Below are 14437 nucleotides of genomic sequence, written 5' to 3'. Positions count from 1 at the left end.
TAGCAGGGAGAATTGATATCGGACGATAATATTCAAGTTTATCACGTGCACCGCTTTTGTGTAGAGGTATAACTATTGATGTTTTCAAGTTTATGGGAATTTCTCCCCCTAGAAATAATGCCATTTAGTAGTGCTAGCAGAACTTCAAGGGTGTAATCAAATGTACGGCGCAAGTCAGTTATAAAAACATCATCAATACCAGCAGATTTTTCACACTTCAGACTAAAAATGATAGATCGTAAGTTCTCTTGTGAGATTGAAGGTAGATGCCGATTCGCTAACACTGTGACGTAAAGTGCCCAGGCCTACATAGAAATTTGTGTTTTTAATTGTTCGAGAGAACAAGTAAAAACACAAGTATGAAGCCTTTCATACAAAAACTACCCTACACAGCCTGCATATCCTTCATTGAAGGCTTTTGAAGAAAACAGAGTTGCATAACAAAAGCCTTTTTTTATAGCGAAGGGTAAATCAAGAGCATGAACATCTTTAGATATCACTCTCAGAAAAAAAGAAAATAAAATGCTGGGCACTTTATTCCAACCTTTACAGAACTGTCTTGCACAGAGGCTGCTTTTGGGATACAGGTTCACAAAATTCTTTCAAATATGCACTGAATGGATGATTAACAATGTTCACACGTATGAATGCAGCCAGCAGATGACGATGGTGAGCGTTAAGCACGGCGTTAAATTCAATCGTTTATGAGCCCTACGAACATCAAGACACACATCTTTTTCTTTACTTCAGTGATTTTTGATCGGTGATAGTATCGCAGTGCTACAAGTTACATCTTGTCTGTGCTCTCTTGTTTGTACGTCCCCCTGAAGTCATTTTTTTACCATACAATTGTACCCACCTGAGCTGATGTTATATTATGAAACAATTCCCTGTTCAATATCTCAAACAACACTATCCTCATTAAAATACATATTGGACCCGTAATAGATAATATTTCCTGTGTCAGATGAAAAAAGCGAGTTATTCATGACAACCAAATGACAAGACAGGGCCACATGTAGGTTATCAAGCAGTTTCTGTTGTTCACCGAAGTGGCACTGTTCTTGCTTATGTTTAAACAAAATAGCGCTTCTTCTGGTACGCCCTAGGTTATATGCATATTTGCAGAAAAAAAGAGAATACGTATACATTTATTACGGGGTTTGTCAATGTAAGATTAGCTTTGAGCTCAATTTCGTCTTTAAAATACAGGCGTTTTGAAGTTTAATCACTTAGAAGAGATCGAGGTATGGTTGGCTGTGCGCGTAGAATCAGTTTTGCAAACAGCAGTTTCTCTTGAAAGCTTTTATAGCTGTGATAGGTGACTGTGAGAATACTAGAAAAAAGGCCTTTTAGGAGTGCTCAAAGCACATTGGGCTATCTTTGCCGCAAACGTTAGCGGCTTGTTGCAGCATGGTTAAAAGTATCTTCCAGCAAAGGCTTCTACCCTTTCTAACTTGCACGTTTTAGACCTCCTGCGCAAGCAGAGAGAAGAAAGACGGGAGACAAGACAGACCTTTTTCCCATCGACCTTTGTTCAGGTTGTACAGCAAGGGCAAACTTTAGCGTGAATCAAGAACACTGGTAAGAGGTATTTGGCTCTTTGCTGAACGTCTCCTTCACTAGCGTCACGCGGGTAATTTTCTTGCAGACTGTTGGCTGCGTTAAAATGGACCGTTTTGAGCAACAGCACATGCACTAGAAAAGAAGCTTGTGCCTTGTCTAGTAAGCTTGCTTAGGTATGCTACTTCTGCGGAAGCGTAATCTCAAAGATGATTGAATGGGGCACTGCTTGTTTTCGGCGTGAAAACGAGGTGAACGTTCTAGCGGAATTTCTCGTCTTTCAGACAATTTGGGAGTGGTGTTCCTTGCTTTTAAGGTGTTGCTTACATTTCATTATGGCAATATATAGTAACATCGGAAGATTATTACCCGTACTTACGTACTTAAATCTACGTACTTAAGTACATAGATTTATTACCCGTACTTCATTGGTTACCTTCACCGAGAAGAAAAAGAAAAGATATATTGAGCTTGTACCGAGTTATGAAGCTAGCATTTGTGATTACGAAACTAGCATGCTCGAAATAAATAAACTGTTGGCAGTCCACCCTCTCTTTTTCAGTGCTGCCAGGTGCTCTTGTACGACTACAAAACCTTAGGAATGCTAGACACATGACCCTTTCTTGACTCATCAATCTAGGTTCTATTTGCATGGGGAAGAAAGTAAATGGCGAGAAGAGGACACCGCCCTAGCATCAAAATAAAAGTGAAATGAAGCCTCTGGAAGGGCCACCTGAGTCTCACCTTGTCCTTCCCTGTCGAAAACACGTATGCAAAGCCGTCTTTCAAGGCAAAACCTTGCTTGTTCAGCAATAGGAGCAGACGATTGGGTAAGTATAACTACTACACAGATTTAAAAATTACAAATAAAAAAATTGCCCGCAGCTTCCCTAGGGGGAACACTGAGGAGGATGCGGAGCATATAATTGGTTAACGGGGTGTTAAAGTGCGACTTACTTGGGTCGATGGCTAAATTGGTTAACGTGGTTGTGAAATCCCCTACTGAAACGTTCCGTATGCGAGTCCAATAATTCCATATGTTTCCATGAAGAATGCATATGTTTCCCTTATATTTTTCATATATTTCCGTAAGATTCTTACGGAAACATACGGAATTATTGGACATCGCATACGGAACGTTTCAGTAGGGATGGGGTGTTAAATTGCGACTAACTTGGGTCGATGGCTAAATTGGTTAACGTGGTTGTAGGAGGGGGTGTTAAATGAGTGAACACGTACGCACGTATGCGAAAAGGGCGGCGCTCGTCGAAGGGACGTCGATCATTGTGTTTGTGGATTCGTTCGAATTCCTTTCACCGCGACCTTGGACGTCGACGCGCCGTACAAACCAACCGACGAGCGGCAACTGAGCGAGCGAGCGCCGACCTTGAGTATATATACAGCGCGACGGCGCATGCACTGTCAGCTGTTGAATGTTCTCGAAGCGCGACGGCGCATGCGCGTTCACCGGAGAATCAGGAGAATTGTAGAATGTTCTCTAAGGGGAGAAGCGCGCGCGGCACAGATGGTGGGTGACGGTGCATGCGCGCGTCAGCTGTCGAATGTTCGAGAAGGGGTAGAAGCGCAACGGCGCATGCGCGCGCGTCAGCTGCCGATGTTCTCGAAGCGTGACGGCGCATGCACGCTACATTATACAGCTAGCGAATGTTCTTGAAGAGGAGAAGCGCACGCGGTGTGTAGAGAAGGAAGGGATGCACAGATGGTGGAAGGAGGAGGAAGCTTGCGGACGGCGCCGCACTACAAGCTTCGAGTATTAGATGCTCCGCATCTAAAATGGTCGAGACGCATAAGCCAACAATCATTTACTTATTTTGCTCCAACTTTTTTATTAGGTAATACTGGCGCAAGTTTTATAACTGCTGAAATTATGGCTACGTTTAGAGCAACTTTTACATTACAGTCTGGCTGTACTTCTTTCTCAAATTATTATTCACGCGACTAATAAAAGATGTAAAGCTAAACAGCAGGTGCTTGTATCCTATAGATTACGAAACAATATATACATAATGAAATTATTCTTTTCAATTCTTTGTTTCTCAACCGCAACCAAATGCTCTAAGCCTTGACGCGTGTTTCCAGATGTAAATGGCATGGTTGTCAGGTGACGATGAAGCAGAAGTTACATTAAGACAAAGCTTCTCTTGACTTTGTTACAAGACTGGTCTGTGAAATGTTTAATAGTTGTTAACTATTGTGAAATACGGACTATGTGAGAAACATTTTTGTATGCTTTTCTTTCGTACACTCTTTCCTGACGCATTTTTTGTAAGTTTCAGCATAGCTTAAAACACCTGTGTAGCAACCTCTTCTAACATTTCAAAGAAAACCAATGAACAGCCAGGTAAAAAAATATTGTAAAAAGAAAGCAGTACTTCGAGATGAGTTGCGATATGACGCAGTACTGCGTGGTTAAGCTGGCGACGTAATACTCGTACTTTAATCTAACAAAGGGCAAGAAAATCACAGTGCGTTGATATAAGGAGAAGTCTTCTCAGGCTTACTGATAGTTTTGTGTTGAATTGCAAATTGATGAAGTTTTTAGACGTTACAGAGCTCCCTACCATGCTATTGACCTTCCCTGACGCTGACGACAAAGTAGAACACAATGAAAAAGTGAAGGTAGAAGAATCACTGGTTGTGACCTGGTAAAGGTACGTGACCTACTTATTATGTACATGTAGCTCGATTTGTCATCCCCTATTATCATTCTCACTGTTTTTGCAAATCACAAGTTAGTCTATGATATTCGACATTGTGTCCGTCCCCTATAAAAATCTGTGAAGATGAGCATGGTACTAAGCAGCGATTTGGAGATTTTGCGATGGCAAGAAAGATTACGTTAATTTTTTTCTTCGTAATCGTCATAAATGCTTTTCTGAAGAATGTGAAGGCACACCAAGAAACTGCTTTCAATGCACCTGCTCGTCAAGGAATTCGCCCCTTCTGGAATCAAACGCAACACTTGCGACCAAGACCACCAAGTAAGTGTTATTTTGCTTTAGATGCACGGACATCTGCATAATCCTCCCTTTTCAATTGTAGAAGCATGTTCTCGTAGCTTTTATTGCACGTGCTAATGCCCTTGTTAGTCCAATACCTTAATTCATGCTGGAAGTATACGTGAGCAACGTACGATCTTTGGTATCAATCGTAAGCGTAAATGCGAACAGCAGTGAGCTCACTCAGGCTTTGCTGTAGTTAACATAGTTAACATAATATAACTAATAACTAATATATATAATTAACATAATAACATAACATAATATCTGTGCGCTCGCCACTTACAAGACTACTGACGTGACCATTGCGGCAAGACCGATCGGAAAGCAGTTTTGGTTTCGACTTTTTTTTTTTTCATGGGACTCTCAACGTTGCCTGATATCTCGTCTTTTTGCACATCAGTAGCGTGTTTGCCCAGTTGGTTTACCGGTGTTCATTCACTGTTGTGTCCCTTACTAGTAGCCATGAACAGTTTACAAGCGCATTCTTACGCAGTGTTCAATTACTAATAGTCTTGCGGCGAAGGCCTGTACTGTATTACCAGCGCCTGAAAACGTACTGGCGCAACCTCACTGCAGAGCAATAGTTGGCTGAAAGTTTCAGCCCGAAGTCGGAATTTCAGAGGTGGGCGGCTACCCTAGGTGACCGAGTTCTAAAAGCTTCAAGGCATCTATTCGGTACTGCTCGTAGTGTCCGCTGGCGTGCACGTGTTGGGTCCTTAAAGGTGCCCGTATAAACCTGTTTTGTGGTGGCTTCCTTAGCCTTTACACTTATTATTGCTCTTTTTGCCGCCTTTTCTCAATTATTATTAGCCACTAAAGTTACAGTTTCCTGTTTTTCTATTGCACAGCGATGTTGTAAGCTTCATAAACAAGATAGAACAGATGTTCGTACCAGTCGAACTGGCCACCCAAGCCACACGATAGCTGAACTGCATGGCTGAGAGCACTTGTCGTTTTTCGCCACTAGCTAAACCATGGCGAGGGCTAGAGCACGCGCTTGCCAAACACGTGAAAAGTTGCGCTGCAACAAGTTTCGTGAGTGGAGATAGTCTTGTCACAAAATATTTCTTGCCAAAGTTCTCAAGGAGCCCATACGCCATCGCGAGCTAGAGAAACACACGTTCCATTATAGAGCTTCCTCAAACGAACTCAAGCGGGTTCCTGCGCTGCGATCGTTCAACGACCATAGGAATGATGGGTAGAACATGGATTTGCCTAGGCTTCGCACTTGTGGGCGGCGAATCGCATTTGTGGCTTCGTTTATTGCTGTGTTTCGGTTTTGTTTCGAAGGAAAGTAGAACCATTTTGAACTTCGTGATTTGATTTAAAATGGTAAACCTAAAAGAATAGAGTGGTGAGGTGCAACCGCCAAACATTTGCTATTTTTTGTTTTGTGATAAAACAGCTCCAAATCAAACTAACACCCATGGAGCCAGGTGTACGAAGATTAGACGAATCCCTGCACTGCCCATCATTCCCATCTTCGCTGGGCCGCCGTGTGTTGCAGCTCCCAAAGGCACTAGCACCAGAGCTCTCTTTAGTGTGTATTTAGGAAGCTCTATGCGTTCCATCAATTACGAAATAAAATCTTGATGTCGTTGAGACACCAGTCTGAACGGCACTGCAGTCGTCGTCCACGAACAGATAGCCCCAATATCATTGACCTCACCATCCTCGTTTGTCGTATATTATAAGGTCAATACAATATATTCACGCACTAAGAAATACCAATTTTCACCTCTGCTGTTATCCATTAACGAGTGGAACGCGCTGCCCTCAAACATCGTCGCTATTACAGAACCCCTCCCTTTTCCAGTCTGCAGTACAAACTTACTTAGAAGTTGACAATAATTTGTAACCACCATTGACATTTAATGTGTAACGCATGCTCAGAGAATGTTTATTGCTATTTCTTGAAATATGTTTCCTGTTATGGTGGGCTGCTTACTGTGTTTTTTGCTTATTGTGTTATTAGTAATGTTGTCTGGGCGATCGGTCTGTTTGATTACTAGTATTACTCCTGACATGTTGTTTTACTGATGCTATAGTAATTTCTTGTATGTATCCCCCTTATGTAATGCCCTCCGGGCTCTTAAGGTATTTAAATAAATAAATAAATGATAATTACCACACCACATGTATTTTGTTATTGGCGCCATTCTAGCAAATAAATTAATAAACCTATATTGAGAGCTATTGAATGGAGTAAAACACCAGAACTACTCGCATGCTTTTATGTCAGCTGATGTCACGTGGGTTCGGTGGGCCTCATCGGAAGCTGGCTCCGCTAGCGGTCTCCTTTGTCTCACTTTGTAGGTACGTCGATGCGTTCATAGAGTAGAATACCAATGTTTGTTTTTACATTTGGCTCATCAAGAAGAGATATTTTGTACAAAATACTACGGCTTTTATAGCACCGAGTCTTCCAACACTCAGTCCCTCGAAACGGTGCCAGCATTGCAACGGTCGCCAATAAGGAAGGTGTCCGTTCGCCACAACATGCTCTCCCCAGAAAGGAGGTAAAGGGTTGGAAAACACATTATTAATATATACGAGACCGAGAAGACTGATTAGGAGCACCAGCCGTTAGATATATTCAGTGGTGGTTGTTAATCAAAAAAAAATGTACGTACAAGACTTGCCAGACAGATTGCGTCTAGCAGAAAACTTTGCAGAGCTTATATAAAGCATTTCGGACAACAACACACGAAGGCCAAAGCGCTGATGCATTGTCACATTGCCTGCCTATCTGTTTGATTTCTTCAATCAGGTACCAAGCTCCACCAATTGGCCCATGTGTCAGTTTAGTAAAACGAAAAAGCGAAACCTAAACAATATCGGTTGGTCACGAAAGTGGACAAGTACTGCAGATTACACGATTCGGTGCATAGATGAAATGGCAAGTTTATAGCGCAGCACCATTTGAGCGTGAAGAAAAAGAAGCCAGTGAATACGGGAAAATACAGATTGAGCGTTTATTGCGCATTGTTTCACCCCTGATGCCCCGGAATGAGTATAGGAAAAATTGATCACACACACCAAACGAACATGCGCACCGCGGGCGCTAACTATATGAAACTGCACAGCTCGGCACGTACAGTGCTGTGCTCAAGCACAATTGACGCACGTAACAAACCCGCAACTATGCACGGGACGAGTGCAAACTAACAACTGCCACAGCTCTGACGTATTTATTTGCTGGCCGCACACTCAATCAGAAAACGTGGCCGCCTGCAGCGAGAAAAGTGACCTTCGCACTCTCTGTTAATTCAAGGACAACTTGAGGTGAAAGTGCAAGACATACAAACCATCCTCATTACGCACGAGAAAGCGCACGGGCACGAGTGACGACATCCTGGAGAGGCACCCGCGCCTGACAACGAGTGGGCTGACAGTGCCGAAAGCGTGCCCTGCGCTCTCTTTGCGCCATATCGTTCGTCATAAGAACACGCTGAAGCAACAAGGCCGAGAGTTTAAAAAAACTCGCTGTTACTAAGCTGACCATAATATAGGCTTAAGGGCCAAGTCGATTAGCACGGCGCGCTGAGGTTGAAGGGTGAAAACTTCGACTCCCGCCGAGCAAACAGTTTTTTTCTAGGGTTTTTTCAAAGACGATAGTATTTCTTGATGATTTACAACGCAAAAAGTTTTGTCCGTCTGTCTGTACAATTGTCTGTTTGTCCACTCTTAATGGCATTGGGTACGTGAGATGGCTGACCCCATCAGCAGCGCCCACCAAATGTTGCCCAAGATTTAGTATTCATACTTGAGCAATTGTCAATTGAGAAGCAATGATTGCGCATGTCTGGGGCACCATAACAACACGTATTAATTCTGCGTGTTCGTCTTTTACTAGAAAATGCACACATAAGTTATTATTAGGCCCGTAACGCTCATCACGCTGCGCTAATCATGCAACGCTTGCACGAAAAAGAGAGTGTTTCCATGCCTTGCTAAGACGAGATCGCGGTGGCACCTACCCGTCGCCTTGCATTCTACACCTTATCACCTCTGAGGCGGGCACGCGCACCCATCTCAGAGCCATGCGTTTCGTTTTACCAGAAAACTGCCAGATGGCGCTCATGTCTCACGTGTGACGTGTGATGCGTTTGTTCGCCTCCGCTGCACACTCGAGGCACTCTAACGCAGCGCTTCCAGAATACCATTGACCAATTTTTCTGCGCAGAACATCAATAAATGTTTTGTTCACTCTCTTCACAGGCAAGATCATAGTCTTCGACGACATTTGCGATCAACATGCAGATACAGGCCAATTTTTTTTTATCTTTGGTGCCTCTTCTTCCACAGTTTACAGCGTCACATGGTTGACTTGGTTTACTATGGCTTTACGCCAGTGAAGCTACGGTGAACAAATGTGAAAACATTCTCGTGTTAAAGAAAATATACCATCTAGCCATTGTATTTTTTGTAGATTAACAATGCTTAGAAGAGTAAGGAAACAAAATATGCATACACGACCACTGTCTCCGTTGCTGGAGACAGGCTTACCAGGTAACGTCGCTTCGCGTCCAATTCTGTTTTCGATTTTGTTTTTCTGCAGGTAAACAATGCCAGCGTAACGAGGAATACAAGAAATGCGTGAGTGGAAGCTGCCGCGAGTGGAGGTGTAATTACTTGCGTAAAGGCTGGCCGGATGCATGCACCTTGGACTGCGTGAGCGGCTGCTTCTGTAAGCGAGGCTTCTTCCGAAATTACCGCCGCCAAATGTGTGCTCGGATATCGCTGCTTCCAAGAAATTATACCTTACGGATCGAAGCTGCAAGAGTAACGTCAGTGGTCCAATAACGGGGACAGCTTTTTCGGAAGCATATCTTTCGGCTTGTTTCACCAAATAAAGAAAATATCTGCTAAAATTGAGTGAGCATGTTCATATTGCTTTGATTATGCTGATTGTAAATAAACCACGACCTCACGGCACATGTCATCATCTTAACTTTCTATTGCCAGGTTTGCCAGGTTTGCGTTAACCAACATGTTTGCCTACCAGATTTGTACCATCAGGTTTGCCGCTAAAATGACATATAGATTACGCAGCAATATGTATTGACAGTGGCGGGACTATGTGGAAGCCGTTAACTTTTGTATAGCGCCACCACTGCACACGTGTAAGCCCATTTACGACCACTTTCTTGTCTATTTTTTCTCTTTTTACTCTCGGTCTCATCAGAAAATATTAATATTGGGGAGGCCAACCATGCACAGTTTTGAATTAACTGATCACAAGGAACATGGCCAAAGGCTTTGCCGTAGTCTAAGAAGATCATGTAGACCTAGCCACCCCTGTCAAGAACGGATACTAAAAAATGAACAGCAGAAGCCAGTTGAGTAATGGTGGAAAGTCATTTCTAAAATTATGTTAGTATGTTGACAGTATGTTATTGTCGTCTAATCATTTCGTTATGCAGGTGGCCACAATAAGCTCAAGAAGTTTACAACGTGACAGCTTATGAATATTGTGTGGTAATGTATGAAACTGAAAACGGGTCTCCCTTTTTCACTATGGTACTATGCTCGCTGCTCTAAAGTGATGAATAATTGAAGTGCATTTTAAAGAAGATTGAAGTATTGGTACAAGAAACCTCGGCGATGGGACGCGTGGGATATTGCATGCAGTCCAGCTGAAGAATTTACCTTCAGTTCCAGTAGCATATTACATTGATATGATGGTTACAGCTCTAGTTATTGGACAACATCCTCCTCTTTAGGCTTTGAAATGGCACTTCGGCAACGCATGCTATGAATAATTATACTCACTAAAAGTCTTTTGCCTTGGAATACTAGTCAACGTACTCAACTGAATGATATACATGCAGCAAGCCCGTGTACTCAGATTTGGGTGCACGTTAAAGAACCCCAGGTGGTCAAAATTTCCGGAGCCCTCCACTACGGCGTCTCTCATAATCAAATGGTGGTTTGGGACGTTAAACCCCACAAATCAATCAATACATGCAGCAACACTTGTAGGGGCAATGTTAGTCAATGTGCTCCGACATTGTTATGATCTGGTTCTACATCGTCGATGTGGCCAACGTTGGAGAATGGTGTGGCAGCTTGGGCTAGTTGGTATGGTATGACGATAGTTATAGCGCGAGAACAGAACGACGACACAGGGACAAGAAGGACACGAAGGACATGAGCGCTCGTGTCCTTCGTGTCCTTTTTGTCTCTGTGTCGTCGCTCTGTTCTCGCGCTGTAACTATCATTGGAAAATGGGTTCAGGTCGATTTCCCTTTAATATTATCTCTTCTCCACAAACCTTGGTGATACAAAACCTTCCATGCAAGAGACAAGTTTCAGTGCAGTGAAAGCTGCCCTCACCACGTACATTATCCTTTACGATGTTCAAATACTTTTACGCAGCATCTTGCAGGGGCCCAAAACAAACAATACTTGATAAAAGTTTCAGAACATATATAACAATTGTCTAGTCACAGTATTCTGACAATAAAACCTTCGCCACCTTTTGTCCTTGGAACAGCCGAAAGAAAGCTTTACTGACTCGGCGAACTATTTTTTCTCATGCTGATACATTGTATTGTCTACAGGCTTCTCCACAGTGCATGAGCTTGTACATTCTATGACGAGGGCTTTCAATGATGCAACATCGAAGCGGCTGTTCTCGTTTCACGGCACCTCTGCAATACTGAGGCGAGTGCCGAGACTGCAGAATGGGACGATTTTAACCTTGATCGCCTCCAAAGAGAAATTCATGCCGTTTTTTGTAATAAACTAGCTTAACATTAATAAATGGTCTTCATTATCATGCTAGCTAGCTATGAACAGAAAAAAATAGATATGTAAACTCCAACATTGCGTGGCCAACGTATACAAGTTTCAGTTCACGCAACTGAAACGTGGAGAGTGAATTTGAAATTTCAAGGGGACGGGAAGTCATACGACAATCCTTCTCTAATACTCGTCACTCGCGCTTGCCTTGTTTACATAATGGGCAATATCATGTGAAACCACATATATTAACCACCAGATCTAACAGCTAACACTGACCTTCATGGCCTTGGCTATCATGAACCGTGCGTAGAGTTCTCTGTTTTATCTTATTGTCGTTATTAGAACGAATATTATTAGTCTATATATGAGCAAAAGAAACCAAAAAAACAAGCAAAAAGAATCACTGCTTAGAAAGGAAGAACACCTGCCACTCACTCGAGAAGTGAAACTAGAGTCCCCAACGAACTGACTGATTGTCGCGCCTACAGTGTTTTTTCTTTACAATCAGAATATTTTTGCCAAATATCTTGTAACTTTGTGTTGGAAAACAACAATTATAATTGGAATCGTTTGCCCGCAATATTGTTAAGAACACTAGGTGCACAAGTGTTTCAGGTGTGAGCAGCTAAAAAGATACGACTTCCAAAATCTGCACTCATGAAAGATGAGTTTCGCAAAACCGCACTTTTTTATTGGTGCTGCGGTACTATTCTTTCAATTAGAGATGCATGAAGAGCAACATAGAAATTCTTGCTGCTCCCGACTGTGCAGTTTCAGACAGCGCTGGTGAAACTTTGCGCGAGCCACCGATTTAAAGTATTTTTAAGGTGTTCATCCAAGCGAATTCAAGAGCTGAAAAATCGCATTCTACTTGTTATAAAAGTGCAGAAGCCTACCTCGTTCTCTATAACACTCCATAGAGCTCTTTCTTTATTGTAAACACTTTCTTTCAGCTAAATATTTTCAATAAATTGCAACCTATTATCAATATTGAGCACTTGTGCATTGTCTTGCTTAAGCTGCAACACAATTTGATTTTATGCGATGAGGCTTTTTTCCATCTTTTCAATGACCTAATGATGCAAATGCGGGAATATGGAAATCCGTGAATTCCATGACAGCTGATTTTTTCGCCCCAAGGAACGGATGATTCCACATGCCTTGAAGTTTTAAGAAATACGTATAGGACAATGCGCATTCAAGATGTATACCGTACCTTCTGAACTATTATAATGTCATGATGTTACTCCTTTCTGGAAAATTTATCTACTCTAACAACTGGCACCCCACGTAAAGGAAATAAGTTATGGTTGTGAAGATCACGGTTTTTTTTGCTACGCAGATAATAGTGAAGAAGATTTGAGAAAGGATGATTTAGGTTAAAAAATTCTCAAAAAGTCAAACAGTCGCTTCCACGTAGATGTCAAGACGAGCAGTATTATACCAAAAAGAGGAAAGAAGCTTCAGAAAATTCGTGCCGATGATGAGGCACTTTAACAGGTCATTGCTAGCTTCAAAGCAAAACTTGGAAGTGATCTAAAAGGGAGATCACCGTGTACGACTAAAACTTACCTAATATGTACAGTGTGGTCGTTTTTTGATCAATAAACCCCCGACCCCCTTATAGCGAGTATTGAATGCAAGAACATCCGAATTTATATAATCACCTTTTTTTTCATAGTTTTCACACAGGATGATGAAGGAGGTATGAAGACTACAAGACCTGTGTTAGCGGTAACTGCAGTGAGTAGAGGTGTAATTACAGAGGCTGGCTCGTAGAGGCAGGCCTGACCCACGCACTTTCGACTGCAGAAGCGGTTGTTTCTGTGAGAAAGGTTATTTCCGAAATTATCGGAGAAATTTGGCACTAGGTAATCGCTGCTTCAAGCACACAAATACCTAACGGGTCAACCTGTGATGAGTAATGTCAATGAAGGAATAACAGTGACCCCTTTCTTCAGTGCAGCTGTTGATATGATGACTAAGCAATACGGGTGGTCGTTCAGTAAAGCATTTTAATGGGTGACAACACGAAAAACACAAAAAACGTGAAATTTTTATCTGTCGTTATAAGCAAATGAATGTAGCGAGAATGAAATGATGATGCTCATCAAAAACACGGTAACCTGACACCAATCTCCGCTCTTAATCACACAAACTCAAGTATTATTGAGACTTCGTTACTCTCTGAACAAACCCATTTTGCATCTATAAGTCTAGTTGCCGATAATAAAAATGAACGAGTTACCTGTGAAAATTCACGGCTTCGTACACGTATCACAAAAATGAAAACTACGTTCGCTAAGTTTTGCATTCCTCCGCATGGCAGGCAATCACTAGCTCATGGACCTGCTGGGGCAATGAGCTCCTCCCCCCCCCCCCCCCAAATAATACTGAGCCTTAAGCACCAGGTTTGAACCTGGAGGTCAAAACCAATGGTCTTTTTAATTTGGGTGATCACTCCCCCAATTCAACTAATCTGCAAACTAGCACTTGGGAAGGCAAGGTCGAATTTATTGTACAGTCAAACTAGATAGACGCATATTAGTTAAAATCAGCCTGAAATAATTCCACAGGGAGGCGTTCTACCGGGAAAGAAATCACGTTAAGAATCGCAGTGTAGGGTCGTGCAAAACTTTCGTAATAAACGGAGGTGCCTGTACACCAGCGGCGGCTACGAAATCAAACGTGCGCTTCCTTTTCAAAGGGTACTGGGTTCAATTCCCGGTGCCTACTTAATAACTACTTTTTTTTTCCTAAAAAAGGCAGGGAAACACGCCAAACTGGGTTCGAGCAGGCTTGGTGCTGTTTTATTGTAAGTGAACTACGAAGGCGTACGTACAAAAATTACAGTTAATCACGGAGTAAAACACAGACGTTCCCTACGGTTTCGAGGCAGGGAGCTATGCTGTGTACATTTGACCCTATGCTCCCTGAGGGCTGAAAAAAGGAGTAATTTTATGACGTAATTGTGGAATGACCAAATATTGCCAGCGTGCATTGATTTAAAACTAAAATACTTTCAAGGATAGGTCCTAGGATCACTGCAAGTATTTCCAATGTTCAAAGCGAAGTATTTTTATCTTATCCTCACAAGTGTT

Source organism: Rhipicephalus microplus, chromosome 7 (genome assembly GCF_043290135.1).
Source record: "Rhipicephalus microplus isolate Deutch F79 chromosome 7, USDA_Rmic, whole genome shotgun sequence".
NCBI classification, from domain to species: domain Eukaryota; kingdom Metazoa; phylum Arthropoda; class Arachnida; order Ixodida; family Ixodidae; genus Rhipicephalus; species Rhipicephalus microplus.
The sequence above is the reverse complement of the archived record's forward strand: the minus strand, read 5'-3'. Positions refer to the sequence as shown.